At 41.9% G+C, this 8,731-nt stretch overlaps 1 pseudogene; it reads right to left on the minus strand.

Moving 5' to 3' along the window:
• Positions 1 to 390: 390 nt before the first annotated feature.
• Positions 391 to 3,287, minus strand: LOC103642405 (probable isoprenylcysteine alpha-carbonyl methylesterase ICME; annotated as a pseudogene).
• Between the last annotated feature and the right edge of the window lie 5,444 nt (positions 3,288 to 8,731).

Genomic DNA, 8,731 nt, shown 5'->3' on the forward strand with positions numbered 1-8,731 from the left:
TCATCGTCAGACTGCAGAGCACAGAAAATAAGTATATATGTCATGTAGGATTGGCAACACAACCTTAGTATCTCAGTTTGGAACAGCAGAAATAGGGTGGCAATAGTATGTTTTGTTTGACAGATCATTTTATATTCCTATTTGCCAAAATGCAAAATTGAGTCTGATGAAATCGAAGAAGTCTAGCCTTTTCTAGAAGTGAAGGGCTAGACCCAGTTTCATATATCAGATTTCATTATTCAAGCATGGTGCAAGTATGTTTAGTGCTACTGCTTTATCAGATAAAATTATCTTATGTACTGGCACTATTGAGAAATGATTAATAATATGATATATGATTAAAAATGTAAATTTACAGACATTAAAACAGATACCGAGGCTTTCAAGTTCTCACCCACCAGATAGACCAAAATATGCTTTCATTTGAGCCACATCCCAATAGGTATTCTCTCCCTTAGATTCCTTAATTGCTTGCTCTAAGAGAGCGCAGGCCGCGATATGTGCTCCTGCTGATTGACCCATCAAGTAGATTCTACAGATTCATCATAAATTCATTTATTAAAAGTTAACAATCAAAATATAGGATCTAAAGTAGAGATGCTCAAAGAACAACCGTAAGTACTACTACTTGCAAACAAATGTCAAAGTATCACTTACTTATTAGGATCCCCTCCAAAGCTAACAACATTGTTACAAATGAATGATATCGCCTCAGAAGCATCACTGACCATGTCGCTTATTGTTCCTTGAGGGAAATTTCTGCCATCCATATTTAAATTTTGCCAATGAAGCAAAAATAAATCATTTAGTCAATACTCAAAATTAATTAAAAAGGTACAGGTTGGAAACATAATGGTGAACTACACATATGTGGTGTATACATCACAAAATTCTTTAAGGCATCAGCACCTATAATCAATACAAGCTACTATAATTCCTCTCTCTGCTAACCGCCTTCCAAGGAGAGCACCCAAGCCTTGTAACTAAATATAAGCCACATCAGTAACAAGGAAAGTCGTCATGAATTAACGCTGTAACGTATTGTGATTCGTGGAAACTGTCACTTACCCAATGATCCAAGCTCCACCGGTTACGAATGCCACTACTGAACTTGATTTGCTATTACCTTTGGGTATGTACAAATCCAACCTGCATAATATCTCTAGATCTACTGTTACAAATGCTCCAGGACGCTATGTAGACATGACTTTATTTAATCTTTACTTACCTATTTCTTGGTTGTTCTCCATAGATTACACTTCTAATAACATGTCTTGAAAAGAAATAGTAGTACCCAACTGGAAACAAACAAAAAAGGGGGTATAAATGTGAGTTGTTAGAACATGTTATGCCGATCATATTAGAACACCATCTATCAGAAGCCTATACGGAAGCAAACTGTTTACCAGGAAAAGGTTTGGAGAAAAATACCCAGGAAAGAGGTAAAGAATATGTAACCACTATATTCCAAGATAAAACTAAATCTCTTACCACACACCTTTTATGAAACTAGGCATGAGTAGAACTGCATAAATAAGGAGTGCAATAAGCTGCGATATCCACCGATAACTAACCCTGAAAAACCACAGAGCATGTTGTAATGAAATGAAGTGAAAAGTATTAAAGATAAGATTATCTAGACACAAACAATGATAGGTATATCAAAGAGAAGCTCACACATTCTCCATCTTCACTCCACCCAGCTTGAACTCTAGTACCAACGACAAACCTATGGGAATGTGAAAGATCATCCACTCCCTGCCACAAGACTGTCAGAGTAGAGTAGGAAAGCAAGCCATTATGTCTTAATATAAGCAATGTAAATTGTAATTAGTCAGGACAATCCCTTTTATCAATGGAACAATTGCCATGTATATATCGCTTATTCAGAATTCCAGCTAAGAAAAGAACCCATCTAACGAGTACCGAAGAATAAAGCTACCTCAGACTGGACTCTAGCTGAATAACCTAGTGGTGATAGACCTACAACATTCTGGGCATTCTCGGTTTGCTTTGCAATTGTCAAAATATCTTGGGCTAACGCTATGACTTGCAATAATCACAAAAAATGATGATAAGCATTATAAACACAAGTAACCTCCTAGTAGTATTAAATATGCGCCAGTATTTCAAGATCCAACTTAGATCAGCAGCACCAACAATGAAATCGGTAGGGAATATAATCTCGCTGAATTTAACCACATACTGAAGGAAGCAGTAAAAATAGAATGATGCTCAACTACTGTGTTTTGTAGAGGAAACTTAGGTTGGATGAAACCAATACACAATTTTGTTGATCTCAAGTCAGACTAAGACTAACATTACCTACTTTCTATTGCTGATTAAAACACCATAAGTCCCTAACTGACAGCAGCTTTATGCAATTCTACATGTCAATATAAAAAATAGAGCAAATCTAATTTATGGACATTGATGGAAGCCGAGCCAAATTTTGTATATGGACAAATTGAGGCGTTTGTTTGGACTCCAGACTCTAACACGACCTAATTCAAATTGTTCTAACCGACGAAGGAAGCAAAGGGTGACCTTCATCTTCCTCTGCCACGACTCGGGTGAGCCTCTTGACCCGTGAAATCCCATCGATTCTGAATCTGCCGGCGAAACCGACCGGGAATGATGAAGGGGAGGGTCGGAAAGGAGACATCAACACCATGACTAAATGAGTACAAAAATTTAGTCAGTACTACTAACTGCATGATCACAAATGAGGCAAGATCTGCTCGCTGCCTCGCTCTCGCAGGACTGGTCGACCGTCTGCGGGGTCGAACGGTGGAGGCTGTACCTGACTGTCTGACTACCTGTAGGCTGTGGACGTAGACGTCGAGTGGCCATGGCTGGCCGGCCTGGTCGCTGACGGCCTGACGGGCGAACTGCACTGGGACTAGCGAAGGCGAACTGCAGATTCAGCAGAAGTGCGGGCGTGCGGCGACTGAGACCGGATCACCGCACCGGACCGCGAAGCACGAAGGGGCCCGGGACCGGATCACCTCACCGGAGCGCTAGCGGCTGGTGCTTGGCTGCTTGCCCTTGCTCGAGCTGGGGCCTGGGACTGGGAGGCTGTGCGGGTGGGGGGCGCGGTGCAAGTGCTCCTGGCGGGCGGGCGGAGGGGGCGGTGCTCCTGGCGGCGGGCGTGGTGCTCCCGGCGGCGGAGTGGCGGCTGGCTCCTGGCTGTGGCTGGTGCCAGCTTGCCCTTGCAGGCTTGGTAAGGTCAGCCCAACTCTCTGGTGAACAACCACTAGTGGCTCGTTAAACACTTTACGGCCCATGTAACTCCTTGAATTGGACTACCGGGTATGGTGGTACGCGATCTAAATGATTCTTCACAAAAGAGTAAAGTCATAAATAAATTTTAGTTTAAAATAAATATAAATAAGGTCTGATTCGATCCTTAAATCTTATAGTGTAAAATTTAGAGCTCATTGTCACATCTACTACCGGGACGTCAGGTCCTGTGGGAACTGAACTCCGGTTTCCCTCGTAAAAAATACTAGTCGGTTACCTGTGCGTTGCGACGGCTTACAACAATACCCACGTAAACTATCCACCAAAAAAATTCAATATTTTTTATTGATTGTCTTCGCTCTCCGTATAATATATTTTTTGATTTGGCTAACTGATGTTATTGTTTACTCCATGCAATATACTTTGGCACAACACGGCCAATAAAGTGAGCGATTAGAAAAGAGTTCACAATGACTCACTGAACGAACAGAAATTATAAAATGATATAATTCCACAATATAAGACGGTTTTATGTTTACACATTTTTTCACAATATGTCTTATCAGAAACATCATACGAGACAGTTTTATGTTTACAAGTTTCTAGTATACTCACTAACATCTAAGACAATTTTGTATAGTCTAGATGACTCTAATAATATCTTTATTTGAGATGGTTTCATATACAGAAGTGTCTATTATACTAACCAAAATAAAAGACACTTCTTGTAAACTTAATGCCTCAAAAGGTATATTTATTTGAGACGGTTTTCAAAATCAAACTGTATTAAATCAATATAAGACATTTCCAACCATATATCTGTCTCAAAAACCTTCTTCATTAAAGACGGATGCCCAATAAACCGTCTTACCTCACTCAGCACCATATGATAAAAGACACTTCTATAAAACGCATTGATATTTGTCTTAAGATGTATGTCTTAAATAAGCATATTTCTAGTAGTGTTTGGAGACATTACATTATGGGAACCAAGTGCCAAGTGTACACGGATCATAAGAGTTTGAAGTATATATTCACTCAGAAGGATCTCAACCTTAGGCAACGCTGTTGGTTAGAGCTTATTAAGGATTATGATTTGGAGATTCACTATCACCCGGGCAAGGCAAATTTGGTTGCAGATGCCTTGAGTCGCAAGGAGCATGTTCATTCAGCTATTGTTGCCCAGCTACCTGATGAGATTGTTGAGGATTTCAGGAGACTTAACCTGGGGATAGATGCTCACACTGAAGGAGTTACTATTGATATGGAACCTACTTTGGAGCAAGAAATTCGCAAAGGACAAATTGGTGATGCTAAGATACAAGAGATTAAGGAACTTATTACTGAAGGTCGAGGTCCGAAATTCACGGAAGATGAGCAAGGCACCGTATGGTTCCAGGACAGGATATGTGTTCCTGATATTGAAAGCCTTCGTGAGACTATTTTAATGGAGGCCCATGACTCGGATTATTCCATTCATCCTAGTAGCACCAAGATGTATCAGGATTTGAAGCAAAAATATTGGTGGTATGGATTGAAGAGAGATGTGGCTGCACATGTGGCTATGTGCGATGTGTGTCAAAGAGTTAAGGCTGAACACCAGAGGCCAGCTGGACTACTGCACCCACTGAAGATACATGAGTGGAAGTGGGAAGAGATTAATATGGATTTCATTACTGGATTGCCTCGCACCCAGAAAGGATATGATGCTATATGGGTGATCGTGGATAGATTGACTAAAGTGGCGCACTTCATTCCTGTCAAGACTACTTATAAAGGTTCTCAGCTGGCAGAGTTATATATGGCTCGGATTGTGTGTTTACATGGAGTACCAAACAAGATCGTGTCTGATCGAGGTTCACAGTTTACCTCAAGATTTTGGAGAAGCTTTCATGAGAATATGAATACAAAGTTGAATTTTAGTACGGCTTATCACCCTTAGACTTATGGACAGACCGAAAGGACTAATCAAGTTTTGGAAGATATGTTGAGAGCTTGTGCCCTTCAGCATGGAGGAAGTTGGGATAAAAGTCTACCTTATGCTGAGTTCTCTTATAATAATAGCTATCAGGCCAGTCTGAAGATGTCACCTATTGAAGCTTTATATGGGAGGAAGTGCAGGACTCCTCTATATTGGGATCAGACTGGAGAAAGACAGTTCTTTGGACCTGAACTGATTCAAGAAGGAGAAGAACAAGTCCGTATAATTCGAGAGAATTTGAGGGTAGCTCAAACCAGGCAAAAGAGCTACACGGATAACAGAAGAAGACCACTGTAATTTGAGGAAGGAGATTATGTGTATCTCAAGGTGTCACCACTTCGTGGAATGAGGAGATTCAAAGTTAAGGGCAAATTATCCCCTCGCTTTATTGGACCATTCCTAATCTTTAGGCGAGTTGGGGAGATGGCATACCAACTCGAGTTACCTGCTAGTCTATCTGATGTGCACAATGTATTCCACGTGTCTCAACTTAAGAAGTGTCTCCGTGTCCCCGAGGAATAGTTACCAATGGAAGAGCTCAGTGTTCAGGGTGATTTGACTTACACGGAGTACCCAATCAGGATTTTGGATACCTTGACTCGAGTTACAAGAAATAAGGTGATAAATATGTGCAAAGTACAATGGAGTCACCATGGAGAAGATAAAGCAACTTGGGAAAGAGAAGAAGAGCTTCGCATAGATTTTCCCCATCTTTTTCCTCGTTCCTCCTAAATCTCGAGGACGAGATTATTTTTAAGGGGGGTAGGTTTTGTAATACCCACTTTGTAAGAAAAGTCTAAAAAGAGAAATTATAGTACTTTATGTCTATATGTGTTATCAATGTTTATCATCACACGTGAACACCATCTTTAAAGACAATTAATAAAAATATATATACCAATAAATTGTGCATCATGTTGGATATTGTTTTTGTGTGTGCATTTTGTGACAAGGAATATAGTAAAAAGTCCAAAGTGGAATTCAAAACCTAAAAGAGATGTTACAATTTAGAGAAGAGAAGCAAACAAATATTACGTGATATAAAAGGATATAAATAATATATATAGCTCCAAATTGAAACTTGTCATGACACAATATAAAATAAGGATAAATTTGTCACAAGTTTGAATTTAAAATAGAATTTAAATTTGAATTTGGAAAAAAAAGGAAAGGGAGAAAAGAAAACAGAAAATGTAACATAAAAGAAAAAAGCAAAAACCTAGCTGGGCCCAACTCCCTCCAATCCGGCCCAGCTCCGCACTCCCCCTCTGCGCAGCACAGGCGAGAGCGTTGCTTGCGCTGTGAGCCACTGACCCGTGGGTCCCGCGTGCAGACTCACCGCTTCACGCAGCGCTATCGGCACCCGCTGACGCGAGGGTCCCACATTGTCATCCCCACCTCCGCCGAGTTCGGAATCGCGCCGCCACGACCGTGTCTGCGGCAATCCAGGGACCCAACGACCCTTCCGTGATTCGCTCGAAGATACCCGACTGAGCTTCACCTTAAATAGCTCGGGCAACCCCTCTTGCCTTTTCCCCTTCATCCCACCCGCACCGTAGCCATCTATCGCCGAAGCCGCCATAGCCATATACAGCCACCGTCGTCCGTCGTGCTCGGCACCAATTGGAACCTTGCGTGAGGCTAGAGAACTTCGCCCGTGTCCCTGGTTCGCATTGGTGGCGATAGCGGGACAGGTGGGTGACCGAAGTGCACCCAATTGATCTTCACCGTCACGCATCCGTAGTTCGCCGTGGACTGACCGAGCCAACGCCGGAGTTAGTGTAAGGACCCGCTCCCCATGTTCGCCTCCTTCCCAATTTCATTTCGCACCTAGTATACCTAGCAATCGTGCACCGTGGGTTAAAGTGAGAATTCCGGCCATGGCGCGCCGCCGTGCGGGTGTTCTCGTCGCCGGCGAGGACTCGGGTCGGGCAGATCTGCGTGCGCCGTCGATTTGGGCAGGAATGACTAGGATTAGGTGTGGCGTACCGCTTTGGTACGTTAAATCAGGGCCGTTAGATTTGATCGGAGGGTTCAGTAGAGATGTGCGCGTGATCGAATCTCGGCCACGGATCTCGGATCCAACGATAGAGAGTGAATGGCGGGTGTGACCAGGTTAGGTAGCACCAGGAACGTCAGATTAGGATGCGGCAGCTGTGACCTTAGGGTTTGGCTGATCTAATCGGCATCTCAGATTTTAGATCAAACGATCCACATTGATGGATACCCCTTCGGCCTTACACTCTTTCTAAAGAGACCCCGAGTAAATCGGAAATAAACCCGCCGTCCAGGGACCCTGTTCTCTGTGTCTGGGATATCTTGCGCATAGCCCCCTAGGTTTCTCTGTATTTGAGGCCCAGTTCAGTACTGGTTTAAATTGATTAAATGAAATGGAAAATGGATTTTTAATATGAAAACAATCACTAGAATTTGATAAATCCATACTTGGTCCAAATTAAGCCATTCCACTTCCTAAAATTTTGTAATATTATTCTCTATCACTTAGAGTTTCTGTTTTGTCCTGAAAACAGTAAGAAAAATAATCTCTCACTTAATCCTATTTTAAGCGCATAAAACCTTTGGAAATTCATAACTTAAAATCTATAACTCCAAAAATTATGATTTCTGTTCCTAGGATTTTATTTTAATATGTAGACTATTAATGTGTATTTTGTTTATATGTTTGGTGTGATGTTAATTTTCTCTATATACTGTGCTTGTTTGTATTGTGGCGCGTAGAAGAACCTGTTACAGAGAATCCTGGTGAGCAGCAGATAGAAGTAGCTGAGCAGGAGCTCATTTAAGGCAAGTTGTGCCCTTGACCACTTTTTACCCAAAAATGTTCTTTAATACCATTTATTCATGCATAGGTTAATTTTGATGGGACCCGATATGTCACCCTAGATTGTTTATCTCATTACATTATTTACCCCTGAATCACTTGGGTAGTTTTGCTATTGCTTTACAAGGTTTTGGGATAATAATTTATTATATCTATGTTCCAATTCTTTTGTTATTCTATTTATGTTCATGTCAAGATCATTAATGTTAATTGGAACATAGAGCTTAACTTGAGTAACACGTGCCACCACAAGGGATTAATGGGACGCCCTTGGCTGACTAATTAGGAAAGCTAGTGGAAGACTACCTTGCCCGAAAGGGGCAAGGGCAGTAGGGGATTGCATGCAAGGAGGTTCTCGGGTTGATTTTGCTGCGATGGCGATCAGACGGTGGATTCTTGCAAGTGCTCTTCCCATAAACTGTAGCGGGTTTTCGGAAGCTAGTGGAACTTTGTAAAGGCCTCGTAGTGTTGCCCTGCCTCGCCTCCTAGGTAGAGGTGTATGGGAGTCGCGACCCCTTGGCAGATGGGTAACATGACTTGTCGGTAAAGGGTACAACCTCAGCAGAGTGTAAAACTGGTATACTAGCCGAGCTCCCGGTCATGAGCATCTCAGGACTCTCTGATTATTAAATTATGGAACCTAAACTCAATTTGTCATTTGCATC

The sequence above is a fragment of the Zea mays genome, chromosome 10 (assembly GCF_902167145.1).
Source record: "Zea mays cultivar B73 chromosome 10, Zm-B73-REFERENCE-NAM-5.0, whole genome shotgun sequence".
NCBI classification, from domain to species: Eukaryota; Viridiplantae; Streptophyta; class Magnoliopsida; order Poales; family Poaceae; genus Zea; species Zea mays.